This window comes from Cynocephalus volans, chromosome 9 (assembly GCF_027409185.1).
Source record: "Cynocephalus volans isolate mCynVol1 chromosome 9, mCynVol1.pri, whole genome shotgun sequence".
In the NCBI taxonomy this organism is placed as follows: domain Eukaryota; kingdom Metazoa; phylum Chordata; class Mammalia; order Dermoptera; family Cynocephalidae; genus Cynocephalus; species Cynocephalus volans.
In genome coordinates this window covers 90,448,550-90,455,860 of record NC_084468.1, presented here as the reverse complement: position 1 = coordinate 90,455,860, position 7,311 = coordinate 90,448,550, and the positions used below count along the sequence as shown (strand labels likewise).

The 7,311-nt window shown below is 34.2% G+C and overlaps 1 non-coding gene across 1 annotated transcript; it reads right to left on the bottom strand.

Moving 5' to 3' along the window:
• Nucleotides 1–645: 645 nt before the first annotated feature.
• LOC134386681 (U6 spliceosomal RNA) lies at nt 646–750 on the bottom strand. Its single transcript, XR_010024511.1, has one exon. It is a non-coding gene; the product is annotated as a U6 spliceosomal RNA (small nuclear RNA).
• Nucleotides 751–7,311: the final 6,561 nt, after the last annotated feature.

Genomic DNA, 7,311 nt, shown 5'->3' with positions numbered 1-7,311 from the left:
CTCTCTCTCTCTCTCTCTTTATTTATTTATTTATTTATTTATTTATTTATTTATTTATTTATTTATTTATTGGTTGTTTCTCTAGTTTTGACTTTTCCAAAAAGATTATACAACATGTAGTTTTCTAAAATTGGCTTCTTTCATTTAGTAATATGCATTTAAGTTTGGTCCACATCTTTTCACGGCTTGATAGCTCACTTTTTTTGGTATAAAATAACATTCCATTCTCTGGATACACCAGAGTTTATTTATCTGTTCACCTATGGAAGAGCACCTTGGTTGTTTCCAAGCTTTGATAATTATGAATAAAGCTGTATAAACATCTGCGTGCAAGTTTTTGTGTGGCCATATGTTTTAAACTCAGCTAGATAAACTCCAAAGAGTACCATTGCTGAATCATATGACAAGAGCATGTTTAGTTATATAAGAAACTATCAAACTGTCTTCCAAAGCAGTTGTATTATTTTGGATTACCACCAGCAATGAATTAGAGTTCCTGTTGCTCCACATCCTTACCAATATTTAGTGTTGTCAGTCTTTTGGATTTTAGGCATTTTAATAAGGTGTAGTAGTATATCATTGTTATTTCAACCTGCAATTCCATAATGATGTATAATGTTTGGCATATTTTCATATGATTTTTTGAAAAATATGGAATGCATCACAAATTTTTGGTCATCCTTGCACAGGGGCTTGCTACTCTTCTCCATATCTTTCTAGCTTTAGTACATGTGCTTCAAAAGTGAGCACTATTCTTTCCTTTTATTCCCAAGGTAAAGAATATGTTGAAACATATCTGAAATATTAGGTATTCAATTATGAATTTATAATATTTCTTTCCTAAAATGTTTAGAAAATATTTTAAACTCATAATTGAATACTTATTATTTCAGATATGTGAGATTACATACTATGTTCTGGGCCCTTTTTTAGCACTGGGAATAAAAAAGGAAACAGAACAAATTCTCTTTCTCAATTGCAGTTATATTCCAGTGGCAGGAAGCAAACAATAAAAAAAAAAAAATGTGTAATACATAGAATGTAAAGCAGGGTAAGTTGAAGAGGAAAAGAGTTATTTGTCAGTTCTTTTTTTTTTTTTTTTTTTTTTTTTGTCTTTTTCGTGACCGGCACTCAGCCAGTGAGTGCACCGGCCATTCCTATATAGGATCCAAACCCGCGACAGGAGCGTCGCCGCGCTGCTAGCGCAGCACGCTACCGAGTGCGCCACGGGCTCGGCCCAGTCAGTTCTTATTTTTGATCACAACACTCATCATAAATGGTTTTTGTCTTTAATGCATGCACTGAATACAAGCTTTCCAAAAGTAGATCCATGCTACCAATTGTAATAATCAAATTGAGAATGATTCATTGTCACATGGGATTTAAACAACCTAACCTCTAGCTTCAGCTCACATTTAGAAACAAAACCGTATGAACAATATAGAGAATAAAGCCAAATTTAGTGTTCTAAATAATTTCGTATTTTTTATTTTTAGTTTTCATTTGACACTACAGTATTTAGAGCTCAAGTTTACTGTTAAATTGAGAAGTAAAATTATGTAACAGTATAATCAAGATTGGTTTTGCCTGAAAGATTTTAGATTAATCCCAATTTTAGTTTGAAAGTTATATTTCCCCATATTTGCTACTGTACTGAAATATTTCCTAACAACTAGTTATAAATTCAGCCTACCTAAATATTGTAGAGAAATATTTAGAATGGACTTTTATGCAGTCTCTACAGATTAATATAAAATTACATGCATTTGTGGAGAATTTTATATTTATATTTTTTGGTTAAATAAAAAAGGATAAAAACTGCTGACTAAATATTAAAATGGTTAAACTGAATACGCTATCATTATAAAACAAGCTACCATAACAACTTTGTTAAGAATTTCCAAGATTGTCATTTTAATAACACCTCCAAGGTCTCGTAATCCATTAATAGTTTATATTATTAGTTATAGTAATTCATTAGTCAAAGTCCTCATGTACTTTTATTTACCAATTTTAAATGATAAAGTCAGGTAGTAGTTTGCCAATCACTGTACTCACTGATTACTTTTTGCTTTTGGTTTATTTTTTGTAAGAAAGACTTACGTATTTAAAAAACAACAAATAATAATCAATAGATTCTTTAAAGTTAATCAGTGGTCTGAAGCAGGGTAGAGATATTCAAATAGGCTACCTAAATTAAAACAAAATTAAGTTACAACATCTCCAAAACTAAATAAATACATTTCAAACTTTTTTTAAAAGATTAAAAAACAAAAATATTTTTTATTTTTATGAAAACTTTAAGAAGATTTTAGTGTCTTGAAAATCAAATAGTTATATTTTGACAGACCATTAAGCAAAGATTCTCAATCTAGGAAAATCACTGACTCAGTAAAGATGAATTTCCAAAGTAACATATTATCTAGTTGAAATAAATTATATAAGTAATGATAAGGGAAGATATTTTAAAATGACAATTGCAAAAGACTTTGATTCAATATAAATAAGACATTTGTTATTGTGCCTTTAGGTTTCTTCTGTACTGCCTAGATTTCTAGCCTTTTTGTATTTGTACATGACTTTCCCTCTCCTCTTCTTGCCCTCTTTAATTCATCTATAGGACAAAGCTGCATCCTCTTATTTGGCAGAGCAAAATAAATGGTACTTTACATGGAAAAGTATCCCATCCCCCAGTTATGGGTTCCATATAGTGGGAAAGAAATTTTGCACAGATAAACTAGACTCAACAATATACTGAAGGCTAAATTTATGTGACTGGATAGACAACCTAATCGACTCTGTGAAAATTTATTGCTTAAGCAGCAAAGACTAGTCATTCAACCATAAAAATTTAAAAATTTTATTTTGTCTGTTTTGCTATAAAAATGGAAATTACATGAATTACTCAAAGACTCACAATGACAATGCAGATGCAATAACTAATATTTGATATCATTTGTTTGGTTTATGTTCAAATTAGATGAACCATATTTGATATAAAATGTCAGAAACCAAGATGGAAAAATGATAAAATGGAAAAAATTAAAATTAATATAATTTCATCAGTATTATTATTCTGGCATTATATAGCTAAAAGGAATAACAGGAAATTATACATTTTACCATTAAAATATATTTTCTCAAAAACATAGCAAAAGGACATATAAAAGTTGACAGAAATAAAATTGGAAGTAGAAATGTAATTAAAATTGAAGACAAAAGTTAAACATTAGAATACAGAGAAAATTAGGCAAAGAATTTGTAAAAAAAAAAAAAAAAAAAAAAAGTAAATAATAAACCCCATGGCTGAATAATACAATAAAAATAGTAAACTTAGAAAACATGTTAAGAAAATCAAACAATAATATAAAAAGGCCAAAATGTATGGCAAGTTCTCATTATATTGAGAAAAAAAAATAACAAAAGCTAAGTAATGTCTGTCCAACCACACGGAAATTTTAAAATAATATTAACACATCAGGAAGTTAACATGGAAATACCCTTATTTATTTAGCCAATATAAACAGAGACCAATAATATGCTATAAACTTTAGGTGGGAGATAGATGGGTATGGTTGATAAGAAAAAAATATACAAAAATAATATAAGGTAGTGAATAAACACAGAAGGTGTGATTGTGAGAATGTTAGTTACAGGATACATATGGGGTTCTAGGGCATCCGTCTTCATGAACAGAACAGTGACTTTATGGTGCATCTATTTAAAAAGCTATATCGATACATGCAAGTGCTATAAGAATCTGATATTGCAATGTGAAAGAAGGTCTGATTAAGGGACTTAAATCACAAATATAAAACAGGCACCTCAAAAATAGTATATTTACATTTTCCTCGTGTTTTCTCAACTCAAAATTTGGTCTTCCTTCAAAGTCAACTATGCTGTCAACTCTGATTCTTCTATTTATTTTACACTGTGACTTAGTCTGTTCAAATAATAGAAATGTATATTGTACCATTCAAGAGCATGGGGAGTCCAAAAACAAAGTGCTGGCTGATTCAGTGTCTGGTGAGAGCTCGCTTTTTGGTTTATAGATGGCCATCTTTTTGTTGTGTCCTCACATGGAAAAGGGGGAAGGATGTCTCTAGGGCCTCTTTCATAAGGGCAATATTCCATTTAAGAAGGTATTTATCTCTTGACCTCATCACCTCTCAAATGCTTTACACCCAAATACCCTGTAATTAGGGATTAGATATGAACATATAAATTTGAGAAGGACACAAACATTCAGTCTATAGCATTACACCCTAGGCCTCACAAAATTTATGTCCTTGTCACATGCAAAATGCATTACTCCATCCCAACATCCTCAAAAGTCTTAACTCATTTTAAGCATCAGCTCAAAAGTCCAAACTTCCATGTCTCGTTTTAATATTATCTAAGTCAAATATGGGTAAGACTCAAGGTATAATCCATCACAAAACAATTTCTCTCCAGCTGTGAACCTGTGAAATCAAACTTATGTGTTTCAAAATATAATAGTAGGACAGGCACAGGACATTACCATTCTGAAAAGCAGAAATAGAAAAGAAAAAAAGAGGGTCAGTTCTGGAGCAAGTCCAAAATTTAACAGGGCAAACATTAAACCTTAGGGCTCAAGAATAGTCTTTGACTTAATACTCTGCCCTCAAGGCCCACAGGATGGATGTCCTACCTTCCAGCCATAAGGGCAGAGTTCTTGCCTTCCAAATCCACTGGGGCAGAGGTCTCACTATGCAGACACATTATGGGCAGGTGTTCTGCCACTAAAGCTTTTTCAGGAAAGGTTTGAGTTTCTAAGGCACTGGGTATTCCTACCCTCATGGCTTTGGGCAGCCCTGTCCCTGCTCCTTGGCTAGACAGCCTGTGGCAGTTCTCTGCCTGGGCCTTGCAACTCTCTGGGACTGAGGTTCTGCATCTTGTCTGGGAATCCCTATCCCCTGAAATTGGTGGGAGCAGTCATGTTTCCATGGCTTTGCTGGGCATAGCCTGCATCACACCTGGGGCAGCCAAGGATCATGGCCCTACAGTGCAAGCTGTGGAGCTGCAGTGTGAGGTAGGACCAGGCAGCAGGCCCTGGGCTCCAACAGGTACTAGTGGCTCCTTCTTTGAAGTCACTCTGTCTCTGGAGCCCTTGAGCTCTGGGTCTGTGATGGAGTGGCAACCCTAATGATCTCTGAATTGCCTTTGGGAAGAGGGGTGTCATTTTTCCCTCGCCTTGAACAATAGCTCCTGGCTTCTGTAGAGTTAGCTGATTAACCTCCCCATTGTCTTGATGAATAGCAGCTTGGCTTCTGTTGAGATGGCTGATTTATGCTAATCTCCTTAGCAAATGGTCACTTGGCCACATCCTTAGTGTTCTCTCCCTAACAGCATTTCTCATTCTTGTCAACATGGATAGGTTGAGCTTTTCCGGATCTTTAAGTTCTGCTTCCCTTTTGGTTAACAATTCCATCTTTAAATAATTTTTCTCTTCCTGGAATTTATTATAAGCAGTCAAGAGGGACCAGGCCACTACTTCAATACTTCACTTAGACATTTCCTCAGCTAAAAATCCCATTTAATGACTCACAAGTTTTACCTGCCATAAAACACTAGTATACAAACACAATTCAGTCAAGTTCTTTGCTACTTTATACCAAGAATAGCCTTTCCTCCATTATTCAATAACAAGTTTCTCATTTCCACTTCAGACCTCACTGGAATAATCTTTACTGTCCATATTTTTAACAACATTCTATCAGGATTACTTAGATGTTCTTTAAGAAGATTGAGGCTTTCTCTACACCTTTCCTCTTTCCTTTCTAAGCCCTCATCAGAATTTCTTCTAATGGTTTGTTCATGACAGTGTAGGCTTTTTCAAGCATGCACCTCCAAACCCTTCCAGCCTCTACCCATTACCAGTTCCAAAAACATTTTTACATTTTTAGGTATTCGTTATATCAGCACCCTGACTTCGGTACCAATTTCTGTCTTAGTCTGTTCAGGCTGCTATATCTAACTATTACAGACAGGACAGCTTATAAATAACAGAGATGTATTTTTCATAGTTCTGAAGGCTGGGAAGTCTAAGGCGTTGGCAGAATTGGTGTCTGGTGAGGTCTTGCTTCTTGTTTTATAGATGGCTATTTTTCTGCTGTATCCTCACATGGTGGAAGTGAGGGAGGATCTTTCTGGAGCCTCTTTTGTAAGGGCATTAGTCCCATTCATGAGGGCTCCACCTTCATGACCTAATCACCTTCCAAATGCCCTACGTCCAAATACCTTCACATGGAGAATTAGTTTTCAACATATGAATTTAGTGGATGGGCAGAAACATTCGGTGTATAGCACACTGAAAATCTGAAAAAACAAATTGTAACCTACTTTCAAAAATAATACTGAAAACAAGCAGTTGTCAGCATGCCTCTCCCACCTTTGTCCAAGCAACCATCTTTTCTCATCTGGACTGTTGCAAAGGTCTCTTAATAGGACGCTTGACTTCTTAACTTTTACCTTTGCTCTCTACAGTTTATTGTCCCCCAGCATCTAGAGAGTGATGCTTTTATAAGATGTCAGGCTGTACTGCTCACTCCTGTACTGGCACACCTTCTCACTCAAAGAAAAATCTACAGTTTATCATGTCCCATGAGGTCTAATAGTACACATGGGTTTCACTTTCTCACTTAATCCAAGTCTCTGTTCACTGGAGGCTCTGCTTTATTTTCCTCATAGCACTCAGTAACATGTCAGTCTTCTATATTTATTTGTTCATTGTTTTGTTTGTTTCTTCCTAGGAAACAAATTTCACTAGATCAAGGATTTTGTTGTTGTTGTTGTTACACCTGGATCCCTCAGGCCTTGAATTGTACTTGGTTCTTAATAATATCTGCTGAATGAAAAAATTTAAAAAATGGATTCAAAGTTTAGTAGTAGTTTTGTTATGTTTTCCATTCTTGTATTATAAAATAAAAAGAAAAACATATTGAAAGCACAACTTAAAAGATTTTAAAAAGTAGCAAGATAACAAACCAAAGTAAACCAGGGAAAGAGAAACAAATGAAGATAGAAAATATCCTTGATAAACAAAGTAATTTTTATTTAACAATAATACATGTTTATTTTGAATATCTAAAGCATATACATGGTAAAAATAATCCAAACTTTAAACATAGTACAAAAGACAACAGGGGGAGCCAGGTTACATGAAAGACTGAGGGCAGGAATTAAATTAAATATTAACATACTTTGAGAGTGAAGAACTTGTTTTCTCCCACTCATAGAAGTTCTTTTTTTCCCCCTATTTACTTCTGCACATGTCAAAAAATGGTGACC